This window comes from Podarcis gaigeae, assembly GCF_964106915.1.
Source record: "Podarcis gaigeae genome assembly, chromosome: 1".
Classification (NCBI taxonomy): domain Eukaryota; kingdom Metazoa; phylum Chordata; class Lepidosauria; order Squamata; family Lacertidae; genus Podarcis; species Podarcis gaigeae.
The window spans coordinates 99,535,735-99,559,165 of record NC_139678.1 but is presented as its reverse complement, the minus strand read 5'-3'; positions in this window follow the sequence as shown (position 1 = coordinate 99,559,165).

Genomic DNA, 23,431 nt, shown 5'->3' with positions numbered 1-23,431 from the left:
CCAGTTAGCCAAGCAGCCAATCAGGCCAATCAATTTAAACCACAGTGCGACGTGGAATCACCTCTGCCATCACCTGCCCCTCCATGCTCAAGGGTATTCCGTTAAAGGAATCTGGGGGTGTGGATCTCGTCTGAAGCCCGGGGAGGGGCTAGGGCTACGTCACGACCCCAGCAGGAATCTAGGGGATGCTCAAGTCGATCCACATCAGCGGGGCTCCCCTACTGGTGGTTTGCCCTTACCAGACTCTCTGCAAGGCGGGCAGGAGTCAGATATAGTCTGTTGATGCCAATGCCTAAGCCAATACTGCTCACATTCTGTAATCAATAAAATTGTGGCCTAAATTTTGCCCAGTGCTGGATTTATGTATAGGCTAAGTAGGCTGAAACCTAGGGCCTCTAAATCTAGGGGGCCGCACCAGCCTGCCATCTCCCCAGTGCCACAGTCTCCCCTCTCCCAAAACTGCAAACCCAAGACTTCATGCAAGGGCAGGGCAACTCATGCCCAGCAACTATGAGACTCAGGGCTAGTCAGTGGGGCCCAACTTTAGGTGTTTTTTTGTAGGGCTGCAATTCACAGCCAAAGTCTGCAAAATCTTATAGATATAAATAAAATCCATCTAGGTTGCCCTGGTGTGGGAGCCCCCTTAGGAGCAGCCCGCGGGGCCCAATTTGGCCAAATTGCTCCAATTGCCTTAAGGTCAGCCCTGATGAGACTGTGCAGGGGTTGGACTGACAAGCCCTGCACCTTCTAGGTACCTGGTGTCACCATTCAGAGTACAGACTCAAGGACTTGTTATGGAAATAAAGGGGGGCACTTACTGGAAATCAGTTTTGTCACCTCTCCCCCCCCCCACCCAAACCCCGGGACGATGAGCCCAGTCACCTTTTATTCACAGTCGCATAAGCACTACACTACAGCATAGCCATAAACCTGCATGTTCAACCGCTGAAATACACACCCAATATGTAGCAATGGAGATTTATGTTACTGGTTTATGAATGAACACTGTGTTTTATTAATGGACTCTGTATTTTTGGAATTACCTAAGAGCCACCAATAGGGAGCTCTAGAATCTGACAGCTAACCATCCGGGTACTACCAAGCAGTGACCCCTATTGCTGAAAGCAGGTAACCAGCAGGAAACGCTTCATCTCAGCCTTTGCACTGTTGGCTGAACACCCCCTGCTGGGCAGATAATAGAGAAAGCTCATAAATTGTATCTCTTCTGGCATCCTGGCCAACTCTATTACACTGCTGTAAACCCTGGTGCACCAGGAGCTCAGAATAGCAGCAAAAAAATCCACTCATACGTCAGTGACTGATAAGACCTGTCAACCAGTTCTTCCAAAGTCTTCCTAAATTATAAAGCTCCAAAATACAGGCCAAAAGAAAGCAGGTCTGGGAAGAGCTAGCCATATGGGCACCACCAGTGAAAAGGCCCTGCTGCATGTAGCTCCTGCCCTATCATTTGATAGGGTCCCACTTGCCCTCCTTCTTGACATGGAATGCTCTCTATTGGAGTCTCCGGGTCCAATATAAAGACCATAAGAAGGGAGAGCAGGGACCTTGAAGTTCCCAACTGCTGTTAATCAAGCAAGCAAGCACACAGGTCACCTTTGTCACAGGATGCCTATGTCCTGGCCAGGCCTGCAGCCAATCTTGTTTTTGTACAATCTTGTTTGTTCTCAGTTACCAAAATTATATTATCAACATATACAAGGAGAAAAGTTGTTTTCCTTCATTTTCAAGGAATCGTACAAAACAAAGTGGCACTAATAAAGAAAAGTTCCAGGGTGGCAACAGAAAGCAAACTAAAAATGCTTTCGCTGTTCATCAAAACTATCCAGCAATATCAAATAATATGATAACTAGTGCTATTAACAGATACCCTTCTAGTTGGTTAATTGATTTGGCAACTTTCATGACGTCTGATGCTAATCCCCCCCAAAGAGTTAAATGATAACTCATCAGAGGCAGCTACAGTTGCAAATGGAAACAAAATATCTGTGAAAGGAAGAGAAACAGGTTTGCTCAAGTGTGTTGCAGGTGGAAATATTGTTTATAATGAAGTGAGAGCAGTAGTTGCTCGAATTAACAAATAAGAAAGTTTTGAGAATTTACATGCTAGATTAAAATTGATTAATTCATTGAGAAGGGGATTGTAAGAAAAAATGGCAACTCTACTAAATGTATGAGTCAACCATTTGATTGGCAGCAAAGAGCAAATAATATTTTCCAGCTCGATAAATGTCAGTGAGGATTTGATGAGATATCTCATCTCATCAGATAAGCTATAATAATCTTTAGTAGTAGAGCATGATACAAGATTGGTAAAAAAATAATCATCAAAATGTAATTTGCTGAAAGAAACAAAGACAGCTGTTTTTGTTTCTGCAAATGTGATCTGTAATTTTACTTAATATTAAAGGATATATTTTAAAGCTGAAAACATTAAGGGACCAAAATATTTGTTAGATTTATTAAAAGGGATGCAATGAACTGATCTTTTGAAATCAAGTTCAAGTTGTTGCTCAGTGAATGCTAATTCATATGGTCCTTTGCCAGCACACCTTTAAAGAACACTAGATTCATTCAAATATATTTATTCACAACACTGAAGATTTGCAAACAACCAAATAAACATAATAAGCTGAATCAGAATATAATCAAGTCAGGTCTCTCCTTACTCCTTGGCATTTTTGCAGGTTCCACTTGTGGCCTAACAGCTAAAGATTGGAAGGAACACTTCTCCCAGGGCACGTGAATCTGACAAGCACACCATGGCCCTGCCAAGTTGGTGCTCATTCTGGTATACCTGCCAAGCCTAAAGGGAACTCCAAAAGACCCAACAGCAAGATTGGATAGGGTGACAGTGTCTTTAACACAATAATGCCTCAGTTATTTATCCCATCAGGTCTTGTCTTTGCTGCCCAGACTGGAAGCTATAAAAAACACAAAACACAAAAAACACATCTCCAAGAACAGGGCTCCCAGCAGTTTGGAGAGGTGAAAAGGTGGAGTCTCAAGGCCAATCAGCCCCCCCCCCACTTCATACTCAGACCCCCAAATACGCAAAGCCAATGGCACTGCAAAGAGAAGGGTGGAGTGTTTGAGGCACAGCCTTCTTATAAAGCTTAGCTTCTTCACCATCCTGATTGGCCTGCCCCTGCCTTCACTCCCCCCCCCCCCGGGCAAAGTCATTTTGAGTCTTCTTCCCAAGGGGTGTGGAAAACTCAGATTGAATGAGGGTGTTAAGTGGGCAGCGCATACCCCGCCCCCCAGTGCCACCTACACAATTTGCGCCCTTATACGTTTACCCAAACATATGAAGAGGGCTGTACCACATTTGTGTTGGGATACAATCTTATACCATCCTTCATCAATATGCCCTGCACAGGGGCAGGGGGTGGGGAGGTAGAGCCACTTATTGCATCTTAGCATAATATATCAGTTCTTTTATACTTGGCTGCATTTCACTCCACACCGAACTATATTTCTGTCTACTTGGCCTGAAAATGAATTCATGCATATAGAAGGGCATGCAAGAACTGCTGCTGGACCCGATATTATCTGCAGCTTCTATGAACTGGGTGACAGGGCACCACGCAAACCAATACTGAGACTACAGATAATGACTAAAATTCTGAATTCTTAAAGGACATTCTTCAGGATCTACAGAGGAGAAATATAACAGAAAAGGGAACTTAAATTCTACATGACAATACAGCTTTCATCCACTGCTATAAAACATAATTAGGGATAACTAGCAGAGCTTGTATATTCACATTGAATTGTATATATTTAAAATGCTTTCCTAAATTACATTTAAAAGAAATGGATTTTCATTTCCTTCCTCTTGTGCCTCCTTTCCCCTTTTCCCCTTTTCCTTTCCATTAATTGTCTCCAGGTCCAGGTTATTTCTGAATTTTGAAGCCCATTTCTAACATTTTCTTTCCCTAACGATTTTGTTCAAGGAGTTCTGCAACTCAACAGTCAATATTTGGACTGAGGCATACTTTGATTAATGGAGAGGATGACTCGGTGCCCTTTGGAACATTTGAAGCAACACCACAAGTTTGCTAAATAAGATACCAAGGAAGGTGGCTGTAAAAATCTCCATGTATTTGAAGTGCTCTTACTTTTTTTTAAAAAAATACAATTTCCCCAAATCAAGCCTGCATTTGCATAGTAGCTTCAGGCTTTATTCCCACTTTACACAACTGTCTTCTTTTCCTCCAATATGCCATAACAGATTGCAGACAGCAGATTAGTGCAGGGCGAATCTCTGCATATGTGTTGAGCTGCAAGATTTGCTTGACTGACAGCCCATTTTTGATTACTAGGCCTGCAACTCGCACAGTTGATCCTGCAGGACAATATAGTATTTATTTCCAGGGGATACATTGATTTGACCCATCCAGACCTTGTCAACCCAGTTTGTACTGAAATCTGATAGAAATACAAATGACAATTAGGCTTTAGATGACAGGTTGTTCTCACGGTGCTTTTGTAAGAGCATCCCTTCAAATTTCATTGAGTTTCAGTTTCATAGTTTAATATATATTTTTAAAAGAAGAAGTAAAGGAAAGAGCCAATAAATAAAGATAATCACTCATAGTACTTTGGTGTCAATTTCAAAGGCTTGATGAAATACAAAAGATGGGCAACGTTGAGTCTCCCCTTGCAATTTCCGATCTATTTCTATGTCACAGTGATGATCCTTGGAACTTGTACAACCTTTTTTCATCTTCAAAGTGTTTTATTAAGCCTGGGTGAAAGGTTTGGTTCCATGATGTTTGGGATTAGCTGTCTCAAAAGTGCAAAATGGCCTCTGGAGATTCTCTGATTTAGTGCTCCCTCCCTAGTTACCAGTATAATCAGAACTGGCAATGTGTATCCTGTGGCTTCTGTAATTTATGCCAGCAACATCTGCCAGATACTGAACAGTCTTTAGAACAGAGAACCTCAAATTATCAATTTCAATCCCTTCAGTTTTACTACTATTACTACTACTATTAAAAGTTGTATACCACCCTTCATCCAAAGATCAAAGGATAGTTCACAACATAAAAATACAAAATGCAGACACAAGATACATAATGAAACAAAAACAAACCAATAACCCTATTCCCACAAACATATTTAAAAGGCCATAGAATGTTAATCAGCAAAAGGTCTAGTTATAGAGAAATGTTTTCACCTGGTGCCTAAAGATGTGTAACAAAGGCACCAGGTGAGCCAGCCTAGGAAAAGCATTCCACAAATGGGGAGCCACTGCAGAAAAGGCCCATTCTCATGTTGACATCCTTCAGACCTCTTGTGCAGAAGACACATGAAGGAAGGCCTCAGATGATGACTGCAAAGTCTAGGTGAGTTCATATGGGGAGAGGTGGTCCTTGAGGTATTGCATTTCTGAGCCGTTTAAGGGTCAAAACCAGCTCTTTGAATTGGGTCCAGAAACTAATTTGTAGCCAGGGCAGTCGGGCCAGGATTGGCATATATGTCCAAACTGTATTGCCCTGGTGAGCAACCTTGCTACTGAATTCTGCACCAGCTAGTTTCTGAACTGTTTTCAGAGGCAGCCCTACGTATAACAAATTGCAGTAATCTAACCTGGGAGTTACCAGAGCATAGATGACAGAAGTTTGGCTATCTTCGTCCAGATAGGGGCACAGCTGGGCACCAGCCAAAACTGATGGAAGGCACTCTGTGCCACTGAGTCTCAAATGATGGTGAGGGTGTGTGGCCCCATGAAGAGCAGGCCACTTCCCATCCAACTGGTCTAGGGAACCACCTACTAACAGTGCTTCAGTGTAGCTGCTTGGCCAAAGGGGCTTTTCCTTTCTTGGTTGGTCTTGAACCCTTGTCCCAGGAGGGCTGTGGGTGTCTTGCCAAGGGACACAGTGAGTATATATCTGTCATCATTGTGCTGTTTTTGTCTATACTAATTGTGTCCCTCCTTTCTTCTCTAGCAAAGCACTCATAAGATACAGCAGCTGTTCTACTAATGTCATGGCAGCATACCTCCACACCTGGCATAATGTGAGTCTTGGGTTCCTTTGCCGAAGATCTAGATACCCATAATGAAATGTTCTTTCTGGGTGCTAATTCTTTGAATTCTCTGCATCAAGGTCTTCTGCTTACCAATCATTCTTTCATATCAAGCTGCATTCTTCACTCAACACTCTTTTCATTGGCTTGATCTTAAATTATTAAAGGAAGTTATGAACAAACATTAACTTTCCGAAATACCTTTCCCATCCTTACTTCATCTATTATTCTATGCCTTTTTTATTTATTGATGGTGTTTAACTCTGTGAATGCTGAAATTAATCATACTGATATGTCTCATATGTTCCTCTACCAATGTAGTCATGCACGTCCATTCATCTCCCACGAAGGCAGCTCACAATAGCTGGAACGTTTATCACCTCTAAGAAGTCAGGTCTAAGCAGAAATATAGTTAATATTATGCAGGTCTTCAAAGTTTAGTTATGGGCTAGTGAAAGGGAAATGTTTGTTCAAGTTTTGCTTTGGATACAAAAAAAAAGTAATATCAAGCATTTCCACTACTCTAACATACTGCTGGCATTTCTGACATGTATTAGTTATAGACACTCACGTTGTTTGAATGGAAAGCTGTAGCTTACAAACATAAAGTGTCAATATACCCAACATGGTGAATGAGATAGGCAAAGTGGGAGTTATACAGAGCAGAACGATACAGTAGGAGCAGAGGAGTCACTATGAGTGATGAAGTTAAACGTATGCCTTAGCAGCACCCACCATTGATCCTTCCAATAAACCAAATCAAATCCAATAATTCTAGCAAGTGGGGAAGACAAAAATTTGAATCATCCTGCCTGCGCTGCCAGTTTTCACAGGATTAAATATGGAGGTAATTGGCCTTCTCTCCCAGTAGTTATCGGAAAAGACAGATTTAATGTCGCTCAGAGCTCTCCAACTGAATCTTGCGTCCAATTTTAAATTAGTCAGAAATCCAGGCTATTTCCCATTGTTATGGATTCATAGTGCTTGGAGGGACAAGAAGGCAATTCAGCCCAGTCTTCTGGCCCAAAGCAGGATCAACTTCAATCACATCAGGCCTCCTCTACACTTGACGATGAGCCAGTGGGATCCATGTTCCAAAGGCAGAGAGCAAGAGGAACAAAGGGACTGTGGAAAATAGTTGGTTAAATACGGTGGGTGCTGTTGCTTCATGATGATCCATGCAATATTGTCTGCTTCAGATTCCTCTAACTGTCAGACAAAGAAGTTCAGACACCAGCACTTTATTGGCCACATGGCTGCAACTATTAAAATTATTGTTCATAACAGAAGATACAGTGTGTTATAATGGTAAATGTTGGAATTGGACCAGGGAAGCCCCGGCTTCCAATCCGACCCTAGAAATGGAGTCTACTAGGTGATGGGCCAGATGCTTTTAGGCTAACCTGCCTCGTAGAACTGTCATGAAGATAAAAAGGTGGGATCACATATACTTTTCCTTGAGTTCCTTGGAGGAAGGGCTATGTAAACATGCCTCACCCCACAATATCACCCCATCATCTCCTTTGTTGATGGCACTTGACCAGGGAGGTAATTTGGCCTTCAATTTCACACATACAGGTTAGCCACCTCCACTTTAAAGAGCTATGGCAGCCATAGTCCATGATCATATATGGTTCCCCAATATTTTTTGTGTGCCCCCCCCAATTGAGAGAGAGACAGAGAGAGAGACTGAGAGACTACTCCAGTGGACCTCCTGCTGTGATTATATGATGCCAAAGGATTTTCTAACCCTCCCAAAGAGCCCCACAATTTGTCCTCTCCAAAAGATTTTTTAAAAGAGCACCTCCACTTTTACACATTGTTGACACCCACTGTCGCATGCACTCTCCCTGGAGAGATGTCCATCAATCAATGTGGCCCTCAGCCCCTCAGCTCAAAAACAAGGGGAGGCACCCCTGTTCTATGGGATTTTCTTGCATAAAATTGAAGCATTATCCATAAATATAATAAATGAAATGTTTGCGCTCCACACAGAACAATAATTCATGGTGGCATGCGAATGTTATGGGATTAGGATTGGTATGTGCGTATTTCTTCTTAATAAATAAACCTATTGACATAATGTAATGCCCGGTGGGTAGCAGGAAACCCCATGGTACTCTAGTTCTTTGAAGGCCAAAAAAACCATGATTTTCCCCCCTTCCAAGCAGAATTGCCAACTTTTATCCTGTGCCTTCTCTGCAGCAGCTGAAATTAGCTTTTCTGTGCTGTGAAAAGCTGTCAAATGCTGATCTCTGCAATGCAGACCAAGCAGCCCAGGATAAATCACGGCTGTTCCACACACCTCCCTCCCCACCACTGGTCAGTGCGTAGCCCCATTGCAAAATATTGTTTAATACTGATTGTCATTACCAAGATAATACACTGCATGTCGTATTCAGCTTTTGCGTGCTAATAAGTGGTATGGGGTTTTTTGTGTGAAGCAAAGAGAAAAGTGTAATTATCTAGCAGTGAAGATAATGACTATGACAACAAAAGGTTTGTAGATAGGTGGCAAGTACAACAGTAACATTTAAACAAAAGCTGCCTGTCTTGTATCTGTTTCCATGTATAATAGGACTGCTGCTCTTTCTGCTGCTGTTAGAAGAACTCTGCTGAAAGTTTTGGCACATGAACACAACAGATGTACCCTGGTTTCTTTCCAGGGTTTAAAAAGAAATATTGGCTTGTACTGCCCATGCATTGTCATATTTGGAATGGTCTTTTAAACCATTCGCAATCCACCCACTTGACAGCTCAACAGTATCCTGATTAAATATATTTCAGGTACAGATAATCATGGGAACACCTGCATCCAGACTTCAAGTCTATTCATAGGAACTTTGAGGGTTACAAGAGTTGGCCAGATGCACCAGTGAAGCTTCTAATAAATGCACAATGCAGATAACATTAGGAGATCAGTAATTACCTATCTTTATCACTAGGCAGTCTGCATCAAATTCTAGGTAAAGGAGGGAGAATTCTTCAATTCCAGGCAACTCTAGTTTTAAAAAGACTCAAATAGCACAGAAGGACTCCTGAACAGCTGCTAGTTGATAATTATGGACTAGATGGATGGATTGTCTCACCTGGTATAAGGCATTGTCCTATGAATCTGCAGGCAGGCAGATCAAAATCTCTGGTTTTGATTTGGAGATGTTCCATTTAATGACATTGGTTCTACTATTTGGGATTGGGATTGGGATTCCTCAAGAAATCAATAGGCAGGGAAGGACTCCTTCCCTACCAACTGAACTCCTGCAGTTCCTCATCAGGTGCAGAGTAGCTGGCTAGGAACCCGGCTCCACAAAACAGTGCTAATAGAGATAATGATGAAAAAACAAGGTTGATGCCTGCATTATACATTAGTTTCAGCTTGACTTAGAAGCCAGGCATTGTTTGTGATCACTACATTGTGTTTCCTAAAACTCATAACAGAAGAAGTGATGGTCTCTTTAACTCTTCTTTCTGCTCCAAAGCTTGGCATGACAAGAGAGAAACCCAGAAGAGGGGTGACTCTCTCTGTGGGGTTGAGCTCCGGAAGCACTCTCTAGAGATTACCACTATAGGTAAAAACCCCTCCTCTGCAGTTTGTGTGTTTGTTTGTCTTCTGTGTGTGTTGGGGGGAATTGGCTGGCAGTGAAGTCATGGACTCTGCCTGGTCACAGTCTCAAGGCAAAATTTGGGAGGAAGTTGAAGACATTCACATGAGGCTCTCTTATAATGTAGTGCAGGTTTCTGGTTTCACCCAAGGCATCTGGGAAGAGGGAACATACAATAGTTTGGTGGCTCATCCATTCTTCTTCCACAGGAAAAACAGCCTCATACTGCGAAAGGCCCTTGGTTCATCTAGGTCAGTCTTCCCTGACTGAGTGTCATTCTCTGGTGGTTTAGATTGGGAGATATCTCCAGGGACTGAACCTGCAACCTTCTGCATGCAAAGCAGATGCTCTCCCACTGAGTTATGGCCCTTCCCCATCCAGAAAAAGGCGGTTAGTGCAAATATACTTTGTCTAGATATCTTTTTCAAAAGAAATGAACTATTTTTCCTGGAATGTAGTTTCATTCACCTGTGCCCTAAACATGCATTATGCTATTAATGCTGGCTCACAGAAAAGCTAATGACCTGGAAAAATAAAAATAAAACCAGTGTGTGCTAAGATATTTAATCATACACTCCAGGGCTTTATAGGCTCATAGCAGGCCTCTTCAGTTTGCTAGTTATCCAGCACAATTCAAATCAATTGCCAAACGTCGCCTTTATGAAAGTTGGATTCTTGCTCCCCTCCTTACTTACAGAGGTATACAGTGCTCTTGTAGTTCTGTACAAATCACATCTAACCCTTTTAAAGTTCAATTGCCAGTGAAACACAAATGAAGAATAAGATAACCTAACCTCTTCAGGCACGGAGTACATAGTTTGGTGGCCACACACAAGAGAGCTATTTCTTTGGCAGTGCCCTATATGTGGAACTTGCTACCCTAAGATGTTAGGCTACACATTAACCCACATGAAAATATATGCCATCACAGAAGACTTCAGACTCTTGGGTCCAAGGACATGACATACCATGGAGATGATGCACTGGAAGTTTCTCCTTGGAAGTGGGGGGGTGGGGAATTAGCAAAAGCTCATTTATTAGTGAACTCCAAAATGCTACAGAAAAATCACCAAATGGCTGTGTAGGATCAAACTGCCAAAATGCTTTGTCAGAGCATAATTTGTGCATAGGTTTAAGAAACTGCAAAATAAACAGAGACTCAAATACATATGTATGTTGTCTACCTATATTATACTTATGTTAAATATCAAGAACATAAACAATTTGCAGACATGACCATGAATACAATAAACTATTCACTATGGAGATGTCCTGTATGGGTGGGGTCACAAAAGGTGAGCATGCTGTGTGCCTTGGCACTGTTCCTCGTGGAAGGAACAGTTTCCATAATGTTGGAGTGCTAAGTGGCCAGAGGTCAGATACTTTCTAAGCTTCTCTGTATAGAGCAACAATGGATAGGCTTAGAGAGCAAAGTTGAAGTCTCTGTGCCCATCTTAAGAAGAGGCTAAGTCCAGACAGCCTTTGACCTGGTGCAAAACTTCAGAGTGCCAAGAGATACCCCTGTGCTCCTGAAGTGGAGGGTCCTCAGCTTAAGAGATGCAGAGATACAAGCAACTCTTCATTGTTTTACCAGCAGGGGCAATACTTGTTGTAAAAGGCACGTGCATTCTTGTCAGGGCTAGTAAATGTCCAAATAGAGGTACATGCTTATGTTAACAGTATGCAAATGGATCAGATGCTGTCCAAGGCATTAGCAAACATTTGGGTCTCTTACCTCTTCCGGTCAATGAAAGGAAGTTTCATTTCTATTAGCGTGGGCAGCCAGGTTATGTTTCCACAGAGCCTTGTATTTATTTATTTACTTACTTTAATGTCTCGTTTTATCATTCCCCATGCACATTCCCCACATTGTTCTAGATTAAATTCCATGCTCGGCAACAGGACCAGTGCAAAGACACAAACACCAAGCTCAGTCGTCACCAGTCTGTACTAATCATGGTGATAATGTGCCACATTTATGTGATAATTGCAATGACCACATTTTTCTGATTTGGACCAAAGCAGATTTTTTGTTTTTGAAAGAGCCTAAGAATCTGCTGAAAACTATAAATATTTAACTATTCACTGAATTTCACATTGCCCTTTTGATGCTCAGACTTCTGAAATGTATTACATCACATGCTTCTTATGGAGTGTCAAAGCCAAGGCAGTTCCCCTTTGTTTGGCATCAACAGGATTTGTCTTCTTGAAGCAGCATGTAAAATGATAATTCTTTATTAGCAATTCCCACACAGCAGTCATGTAAAGTAGGATATGAAAGAGGGTCATCTCACCATGTATAATAATACATTGTGCTATGCCAGGGTCTATTTTTGATCATGAATTCATTTGTTTTATTTAAATAGGTCTCACTGAGTGAAGTACATTGCTTCTAGGCTCGTTGTGCAACAGCTATCAAAGAAACGCCAGCTTGAAAGGCAAGCTTTATTTATGAAATGAAAGAAGAATCAGAAATGGCCTGGAATTCTGGTGCTTTCTCCCACATTCTTCCTCTCCACAAAGTGGCTAATATATGTCACTGGAGAGTTAAAAAAAGAGAAGTAATTGCACGAATTTATTTTAATGGCAATGAATTGCCAGTGTGCACAAATCAATATAACACAACCTTGATCCTGAATCGGGGTGGGAAACCTCAGGGCCAGGCTCAACAAATTTAGCCCCCAATTTTCTCTGGCTCTCAGGACTCTCCCCCTCCCCAGGCCACACCCTTCTCTGGTCCTGCTTCAGCTCCCCTGTAGTACTTTTGCCTGGATAGAATATGTCCTTGAACTGTGAACTTGCTTGCCTGGGTGGTCCTTGAACTTGCTTGCCCAGATGGTGTGTGTGTGTGTGTGTGTGTAGAACCCTGTGTGTAGAATGTGTGTAGAATCTCTGTGTGTAGAATGCAGTCTCTTATACAGAAGAAACACATCCATTGCCACCTCTGTGACATTAGCAGAGGCTACCCCTAGGTCTCAGGTTTGGGCCCTGATCTCTCACAGTTTGGGATGCTCCAGACCTAGCAACCCTATATATCCCATAAATTGTGGTCATTTTAATGGGAAATCAGTGTTTAAAAATTGAACTGAAAGGTGAACTAATGCATTAGATATTCTATTGAGCTTCTTCATAATTGAAGGCTGGAGATGAACCACAGGATTTTGTTTTGTTTTTGTTTTAAAAAGAGGGTCAAAAGCAGAGATGGGCAGATCAGTCAAGTTCTGGCCCCTTTTCCCTATAAGCCCACTTCACTCCATTTTCATATTCACTTTCATTTTTAATATGTGATTGAGTGGGATGGATGTGGATGCCACCATTCAAATTTGCATTGCAATATTACTTAAACATATATATTTCAAACTATGTTCTCTCAAAACATGCATTTTAAAATACATGCCCATCCTTTTTGAGTTAAGAATTGCACCAAAACTTTCAGAAAGTACAAAGTGCACTGGCTAGCTAAATTTTAGGGACATGAAAATCTGTCTTATACTGAGCCAGATCACTAATCCATCTAGTTCAGCATTGCATGCACTAACTGGCCAAAAGCTCTCCAGAGTTTCAGTTGAAGGACATCCTAGCCCAACTTGGAGATGCCAGGGATTGAACCAGGAACTTTCTGCATGCAAAACAGATGTTCTACCCCTGAGCTATGGGTCTTCTGATCTGCACTTTAGCTGGGAAGATGTAGAACAGGGATGGAGGTTACTTTCAATTTCGTTTACATTTTAATGAGAAACTCTCTAATTCACTCTTATACCAATACATGAACTGAAGCACAGCTATCTTTCAAAATGCACACCTTTGCAATGTAGTTCTCTAGCCAAACAATACAGGCAAAACTGTAAATACTTAGGGGGGAAAGTGCATAAACGTTCATTATTGAAAATAACACACGGAAATGCATTAAATTTGGGGAAAATTGCATTATGAAATGTGTTTATTAGTATAAATTCACAGTGAAATACTGATGAATTTTCAAGAGGATTTTGTTTTATATGAAAAATTTAAAATTGCTATGGAGATATGGAGAAGTGAATGTAATGAGAAACCAGGAGAATTGAAATTGAGAGATTCAGCCATCCTTAGCCCACAGTGCGCGTTCCTTTTGCCCCACTGCAAACTTTAGCTAAACAAGCATTGTCTGGTTTTGAAACAATGCAAAATCTTTCCAAGTTCTTTACCAAAACATGTTCACAAGATGCCAAAGGAGATGAATACACTGGTGTCACAAAAAAGCAACCCATCTTTCAAACCACCTACATTTCTCTCAAAAAGAATTCATCCTTTAGTCTAAGACAATCCTCCACATATTGGTATTACCTACTATGAATCCTAAAGATAACAATCTCTAGCAATAGAAGTACGTGATTTATAAGGGAAGGATAAAGCAATCTGAATTTAATCAAACTAAAGAACTGAAGGTAAGGGCTATCGTGTTTGCTTAATTTATTTAAAATGAAATTTCATCTGAAAAACTCATTATGTGAAGCTGATGTTGCATTTATACATCTGTGCTGAAGAATGTGGGAATGTATCCAGCAAAATTACCCCTCCCCCCCCCGCTGGCTACAGAATAGTTGTGCTTCTAACAATTGCTGCTCTGTGGCTTGAAAATGCAGAGGTGCCTTCTGAGAGGTGGTAGAAGAAGCCTTGTCTAAATGGTCTAAATTTTTAAAGCTCATGCATCAATGATACCTGCTCTCTCTGTTAGGTTAGTGTTTCCTGCTTCTGGGCCTGTAGACTGTCTATGATGTCTTAGATGTAACATTTTTATAGTGTCTCTGTGTATAAAGTCCAGAGTACTTAAAATAGGCAATTGTTAATGGATGTACGGAACAAATATCCAAGATGGAACAGCCAAATACTGAAACCCACTGCAATAACTGACTGCTCACATCAATGATCTCACCTCTGGACAACTCTAATGCTTCTGTGGAAGGTCAGAAATTCACCAGACCAGCAAAGAAATGGGGGGGGGGGGCTCTGTCAATGTTATTTAGGCTATACCTACCTACCTACCTACCTTCTACTCTTATGTGCTCTTAAATTTTCCAAACTATGATTTAAAACTAGTTGGATATTTTCTGGCCTTAGGAGGCTGTTTGTGAAAGGGACAAAAATGTAATAACAACTCTTTTTTTGAAGTTCACCACCACTGCCCCAAGCTCAGACCCAAATTTTATCTGTCCAGTCCCTGAAGCAAAATAAAAGAGATTATCTAAAAATTGCAGCTTATTCATGTTTGAAGAAGAGGACTAAATATCTGGAGCATACCTGGTCCCCAGATATAAATAGTGCAATTCTTTGACACCCCCCCCACCAAATGACCCACTTAGCTATTCTCACAATAAGAGCTTCTGAAGGTGACAAAAGTTGGAACACACTTCTGCACCAATCCTGGAAAGCCACCAGCTTGTTCTTGGTTATACTGTAGTAACATGGGAGTTTTATTATTTAGACTTTCAGACTTTTAGAAGACATCTGAAGGCAGCCCTGTTTAGGGAAGCTTTTAATGTTTAATAGACTATTTTAATATTTTTTTGGAAGCCACCCAGAGTTGCTGGGGAAACCCAGCCAGATGGGCAGGGTATAAATAAATTATTATTATTATTATTATTATTATTATTATTATTATTATTATAACTGTATTTCTTCTCGCACAAAAAGAAGAGCCCATGAAGCTGGTGGCTACTATTCCCATATTCTCCTTTGTTAAAGGTTTTGAAATAGGGGGCAGATTGACAGTTACCAGGAATGCAGGAGTACAGGGTTTCCTGCACTGCCCATAGCGTTGGGCTAAATGACCTTTGAAGACCCTGACTCAGTTTCTTCTCTGTAGTAGAATCACAGAGTAATAATTACTTTGCTCAAGGCAAAGGCCACAGCAGAATTGGGTTTTGATCCTCGGACTTCAAATCATTTAATTTAATGGTGAACGGGACCCTTCTTGAAGTCGCTTGACGCATTTTGCAGAGCTTTGAACTTCTTAGCCTGGCAACAACTTTTAATGCAGGAACCCACTTGAGAGGATACAAGACTCAACCAGAAATGGTTTCCAGTAAAATTTCTCTTGTTTTCAATTTAGTGACTGTGAGACAGGGATAACGGGCAGAAGCTTTTAGCTAATGAAAGAGAAAAAGGATTGACATTTAGTGCCCATGAGCTGTTATCCAGATTGGCATACTTTTGGCATACAGATTGTGTGTCAAACAAAAAGACACTTTTGGGTGTGTTTGGAGGAAGATCCTAAAACTTGGGACTCCAGAAGGAAAGTTGCATGCATTTGATGAGAAATGCTTTCACATTCCATGACAACGTATTTATTCTATACCTAATGTGGCTATTAATGGTGCATGTGTGTCATTCAGAAATAAGTCCCATTGAGTTCAGTGGGTTTACTCCCAGGAAAACATCTATGGGATTGGATTCTAAATAGAGTTTCCCAAAACATAGTAACTGCCACATTTGAGCAGGCAATGACAAACTGTTTTCAGTTTATTTTTGATGTGCCAAAGTAAGACTGCCACAATTCTACCATACAGGCATTTTGAGGTGAATTTTAGAGTTGGACAGGACCTCAAAGGTCATCTATTTCAACCACCTGCCAATGCAGGAAAACCACTACTACAGCATCCCTGAGAGATGGCATGCCAGCTTTTGCTTAAAAGCATCTAACAAGGGAGAATTCATCACCTTCCAAGGCAGCCTGTTCCACTGCCAAACATCTCATCATATCAGGAAGTTCTTCCTAATGTTTAATTGGTTTGGGTCATGTGCTCTGGGGCAACAGTAAATAAATTTGTGCTATCATTTATATGACAGCTTCAGGATAAGAACAGAAATCGGGTTCTGACAGTGCGGCTAAAGTGGTGCTTCAGGTTAAGAACAGTTTCAGGTTAAGAACGGACCTCCAGAACGAATTAAGTACTTAACCTGATGTACCACTGTAACTAGGCCAGAGATGCATCAAAAGAGTTCCATGGATTCTAGACATGCAAACAACAAAATGTGCAGAGTCTAGACAAACACAGAAATATATTTTGTTCTACCATTTCAGTGCTTTTAACAAATGCAACACCATACACTGAAAGAAGCTGTTTTGGATACCCTTCCCAGTCTTCTGTGACCATAGTGTCCCCTATGTACTTAAGCATTCTGACTCCTAGAGGCCACACAAGTAGAATTACAGGCCTCCTAATCAATGTAAAGCTCCCGGAGCCACCGAGAGGCCATAGCCTATTACTCTTCATTGGTGCAACAGAGCTTTCAAACAGGACCGCAGGAAATCCTGTAATCAGAATGGATGGGCAAGCTGAGAAAGGCTCTGATCAAATTGGTTTTGGCCATAAAAGCCCTCTGTAATTTTCAGCTTGTTCAGACGGTGACATAGATACCATCTGCTGCCCCACAAGCCAAAGGTAGAATACAGTTTGGCTTGGGGGCACATGTACTAAATGGAAGAGTTATGAGAGTATTCTTGGAGAAAAGAAAGGAGCTTAGAGCATGTTAAAACCTCACATCTGCTCATGCTCAGAGTGTGCCTCAAGCTTGGGATGGCAGGTAGGGATGGATAAATCACACCACAACAGTCCTGTCACTTGTAGTTTGTCTCAGAAGCATCCTCTACTAGCTGCTCTTAGAGCTTATTCATATGTTATGAATGTTATTTCTGAGTCAATAGCAACTCACACAATTGGTATCCAGGGAGTCCCGCAGAAAATCCAGGTATATATAGAATTGGCTGGTGTCTCTATTTCTGAAATATTTGTGTTTTAACACCTTATGAACTATGGGTGGAAGGTCTTATCTACAGGTCCTCTCTTTTCTGCTGTGCAGTAGCAAGTTCTCTCAAATGTTAGAACCATGCAAATCAGCCCTTCACAACCTGATGCCCTCAAAATGTTTGGGACTACAACTCCCATCATCGCTGAACACTGGCCTTGTTGGATGGGGCTGATAGAAGTTGTGGTCCAAAATATCTTGAGGGCATCAGGTTAAAGAAGGCTGATGCAAAGGCTCCATAAACTGAGAACTGATTTTGTAATCCAGCTTGGAGTCCATCAACGCTTTCTGCTTTTTGGTCCTTTCTCCTCAGGGCAATTTTCAAGTCCCTTTGAACCATTACAAAATGACACACACACACACACACACACACACACACACACACAACCCTTTTAACATAGCCTTGAGTATGGGACAAAATTTTAAGTTGTCACATCTTGAAGCAAGCTTGCTTCCTTGTATTTTATCAATTGCATTAATTTTGTCAATTTAGCATAGGGAAATCAAAGCTCTCTCTTACTCATTTATGCACCCGTTTTCATTCTACAGGCCTAAGAACTCATAACACCCACCTCCATTCACACCAGCCTCAGCTTCCATAGTAGGTTAGGTTGATCATACAAACAGAGGGGAAATGGGTTAGATTCAAATACAGTAACAGCTACAGTAACAGCTGAACTGCATGAATTTATGGAACATGTCCAAAGATTAGAGTTAACATCAAAAATAGGTCCTTTAAAAAGACCCAGGATTTTCATCATATAAAGCTTTATTTTAAACTACTTATCCTGTCCTAAAGTCAGCCCAATTACCTCTACTATTGCGACGATAGTAAATTCTTGTGGATGTTTTTATTCATTTCCTTGAGCTTCCCTGGGGCAGATAAGTGGATTCTTAAACCTAGCTGCTGTTTTTCCCTGTAGGTTTGACAATAATTGTTTCTAAAAGTACATTAGCAAGAGTACTCTGCAGATGGAAACAAGATTGTGCACAGAGATTCCCCTTCTAGATTGGGACTTGGTTGCGTTGTGCATGATAGTGAGACTTGGGGGAGAGTGTGCATTGGTGCTCCCTTCTATTAGAAATGGGCTGCTATGAATTCTAGTATGTTTTGCATGTCAGTGAAACCCACAGTCACCTTATGGAAAAGATGGAGGTGTGCTATGTGCTTGCTTATATGCAATCTCTGCCCTTGTGTCCCCAGGCAGAATCAGCATCAGGTTTGTGTGTGCCCTTAGCATGCCCCCCATGGGATACCATTGCAACAGGTGTCAAGAAATCACAGGTTCACTCTCATCCTCTCAGCCACTGTCCTATAGATGTCCAGTATCAGTGGATGGGTTTGAATGCAAGATTTGACTGTGCAATCTATTCAGCAGGAGAATTGCACTGGGCTCTGTGCTGTGCAAGGAAAAGCACTGGGGAAGGCATACAGCACCATTTAAGAATTTCAATATAGTACAGTTCTGCTAATTAAAATAAAAGTGTGCATGCATGCATGCACACACACACACACACACACACACACGCACGCACACACACACACACACACACTTGCATGCTCAGGAAAAAGGGAACTTTGAAGCTGGGGAAAGAAAACATGGACAATCAAGTTGAAGCCTGGTTATATCTGATCATGTTCTGATATGGACAGGATCCCCATTATTATCATTTATTAAACTGGTTAGTCACTTGTTAACCAAAGGTATCCGAATGACTTATGGCACTGTTAAAAACATGAATAACTATAGCATACCACACAAAACAGGATAAACAACAACAACAACCCCCCCTCCCCAAAAAGCTACAGGAAGCTTTGGAGGCACAGTAATAACAAACACCCTTATTTCAGTCTATCCAAAGGCTGTGGGCGGGGAATATAAGTCTTTATCTGAATGGAAGCACCAGGCAGACCTCACTGGAGAGTGCATTTCACAGACGAGGAGCCACAATTGAAAAGGTCTTCTCCCTTGCCACCATCCTCTGAGTTTCTCTTGGAGCGGGGACCTTAGATAAAAATGTAAGGGCTCAAGTAGGTTCATATTGGGAGATGCATTCTAGAAGATATTGGGGCCCTGAGCTGTAAAGAGTTTTAAAGGTCAAAGCCAGCACTTGGAATTGGGCTTGGAATTCATGTAGCCAGTATAGTTGGAATAGTTGGAATGGTGTTATGTGATCTGTTCTCCTTGAAACTGCCAAGAGTCCAGCAGCTAACATTCTGAACTTCAAGGGCAGCCTCACATAAAGCACATTGCAATAATCCAACCTTGAGCACAGAATGTTGTTGTTGTTTAGTCGTTTAGTCGGGTCCGACTCTTCATGACCCCATGGACCAGAGCACACCAGGCACTCCTGTCTTCCACTGCCTCCCACAGTTTGGTCAAACTCATGTTCGTAGCTTCGAGAACACTGTCCAACCATCTCGTCCCCTTCTCCTTGTGCCCTCCATCTTTCCCAGCATCAGGGTCTTTTCCAGGAAGTCTTCTCTTCTCATGAGGTGGCCAAAGTATTGGAGCCTCACCTTCAGGATCTGTCCTTCCAGTGAGCACTCAGGGCTGATTTCCTTCAGAATGGAGATGTTTGATCTTCTTGCAGTCCATGGGACTCTCAAGAGTCTCAAGAGCACAGAATACTGTAGCCAAATTTATCCCTTTCCAAATAGGCCACCAGCCTAAGCTGGTGAAAGGCACCCTGCCTTGCCCAAGCAGCCTGTGCCTCAAGGGCAGCAGTATGACTGCTGCAGTATGAAAGGCAGATTGCAATTGTCCAGGGAAGGGGGATCCATCAATGGGTTGTGCTAGAGGGCTCCCGTTTAGAAGCACCCTGTGTATCTGAAAATGCCAACAGAATTCACACTTTCTTATTTAGCAATAAATATAATAGAAACATATAAAAGACCTAGAGGCTTATTAATATACAATTACTTATAGAGTATGTAGTTCACAGTCAGGAAAAATAATAAAAGTCCTTATAAAATCACAGCTGTGTGCTTTTGATGGGCTATGTGTACATAAATCAAAGCTCTTCTATTTTATGATACTATTAAAATCTCTAGGGTAAAATCTGGCATGAAAAACCCCCAATGCTTTCGTTTAAGATCCTGTGGATTTTATGATAGATCAATGATGTTAACTTGAAGTAAATGGCATATAACTTCAAATGCCCCATGTATTTTTAAAACCATTTCATAAACATTTGCCCCTCAAAATAAATAAATCTTGATTTAGAAGACTCCTAATAGTCACTGGGAAAAAGGAAAAAGAAAACAACACAATGTGCTCAAAATCTCATAGCATATGATGCAACAATATAAGGAGGAAAGGGAGTTAAGCTGTCCAGGTAATCAGCTCTGAGAGAAGGAAGATAAATATTTATGACCCTATGGCATGGTATCAATACATCTCATGCGTTAAAGGCCTCTAGTGTTGCTGCCATTAAACAGGGCAGTGCCTGGAGAGTGCCTGGAGAAATGTCTATCCCCTTGAGTTCCACAGAATATTAATACACTTATATAATAGAAATGCATTTCAGATATACATAAAAGTATGCAATGTCTTGTCTCTTCTTTAATAATAAAAAAGGGTTCTGAAGATTATTTGTCTGGCCTTTTAAAGTGGAACAAGGAATAGTGGTGTGTTTTTAGGAGAAGCAATTGTGTTGTTACCTCATGGAAATGGAAGATTGGAAATCAGACCCTCCAAGTGTCCCTATTTTCCAGGGACGTCCCTGATTTAGAGAAACCATCCCGCTGTCTAATTTGATCCTGGAATATTTTCCTTAGGACGTCTCTATTTTCATTGGAGAAATGCTGGAGGATGTGGAGTTATCCAATGCCTGAGCTGTCTAAAGGCAATCCTATATAGTGAAGGGTTGTTTTTTTTTTTTTTAAAAAAAAAAAGTTTAATGTTTTATTATGTTTTTTATATATGTTGGTAGCTGCCCAGAGTGGCTGGGCCAACCCAGTAAGATGTGTGGGGTATAAATATTAAAATTGACATGGAATGGAACGTCCCTATTTTCATCAGAGAAATGTTGGAGGGTATGTGAAGTTGGGTGGAAAGGTAGGGGGCATACATCCAAGCCCCACCCCAGTTTCTGCACACATGTGGGCTTCTCTCAGACCTTTATATTTTTGAGCATGACATTCTGAAGGGGGCTTCGACATGTGTTTAATTGAACTCATTTAGAAGCTCCCTTTAGACCTTCATGCTCAGTGTGTGAAGGTCCCAAAGGAACCCCTGCACATCACATTGGAGGTGGACTTTACATGTGTCCTCCTGCCCTTCTACATACTTTAAACCTTTATGTGTAGAGAGCCAAATGTCTGAAGAGGGCTATAGTCAACCTGGGCAGGGCAGAGTAGGGTTTCCTGAACCCATGAACAAACATGATTCCAGGCCTGAACTTAATACAGGGGTACTACAATATTCTGGAGCTATAGGGGGCCATCAGAAATTGCCTGCAGGTGTATTTGAAGAGAATTTAAAGATTCCATCTCAGATTAAATTTAAGGAATTCCTAGGGAAGCCAAAATTGAGTTTTAATAAACCTAATGACATTTTTTCCCTAGAAGCCAAAATGGTACCCCTTAGGGTTCTGCGCTTTTCTTGCTGGCTTTCTCCTGGCAGGGGTTCCTGCATGAAGGGCAGAAATTCAACAGTATTCCCTGTCACTGCACTTCCAAGCAGTGAAGGCTGTGTGCCTATTGCATTTCTGTTACTTAAAGAGTTGTGAGAGAAGGGATGTTTTTGGACAAAAAGTACTTGTAGATAGGGAATTTGAAGCCTAGAATAAACATCCAAATTAAATAGCATCCCAGAGCTATAGAGATGATAGATAGATGATAGATGATAGATGATAGATAGATAGATAGATAGATAGATAGATAGATGATAGATAGATAGATAGATAGATAGATAGATAGATAGATGATAGATAGATAGATAGATGATAGATAGATAGATAGATAGATATAGATAGATAGATAGATAGATAGATAGATAGATGATAGATAGATAGATAGATAGATAGATAGATAGAGATAGATAGATAGATAGATAGATAGATAGATAGATGATAGAGTGAGCATCTTTATTGGCTCAAATCTCTTCCAGGTAAAGGTGTTCCATGGCTTCTGTTAATGTAAAACCTTATTATCAGGTATTGGGTTAGGTGGGAGATGCATGGAATTTCCAAGCACTCTCCAGTCTTGACTACGTATATTTATTTTTTATTCAGATTTGGCATAGCCAATGGCTAGTACAATAAAGTTATTTGGATTGGCTAGTGATGGCAAACAGAATTCCCTGAAAGTAATGTAGTGAAGATGCATAAAATATATACAAGGCACCATCGGGACACTTGCACCAACAGAGAATTATTGGTAGCGGGAAAGTGTTTTTGCTCCCATTGCTCATCGAGAAAGCCAGGAACAAAGGGAGCTGCCTTATAATGAATGAGACCAATGGTCCCTCTACACAGTACTGTCCATGCTGAATGACAGAAGCTCTCCATGATGTCCAATTACAGTCTCTTCCACCCCTGCCTGGAGATGTTGTGGACTGAACCTGGGACCTTCTGCATGCAAAGCAAATGTTCTACCACCAAACTACAATGCTTCCTCCATCATAAATATGGATCACAAATATGGAGTTATTTATTCCAATTCAAGCTGAAGGGAGTTTTCCATCACAAGCTAGTGCAGTCATCACTGGTTTTGCAAAAATGACGGCTCTTTTGCCTTTTAGGATTCTCTTTCTTGGATTAGTAAAAGGTAAAGGGACCCCTGACCATTAGGTCCAGTCCTGGCCGACTCTGGGGTTGCGGCGCTCATCTCGCTTTATTGGTGAAGGGAGCCGGCGTACAGCTTCCGGGTCATGTGCCCAGCATGACTAAGCAGCTTCTGGTGAACCAGAGCAGCGCATGGAAATGCCATTTACCTTCCCGCAGGAGCAGTATCTATTTATCTACTTGCACTTTGACGTGCTTTTGCA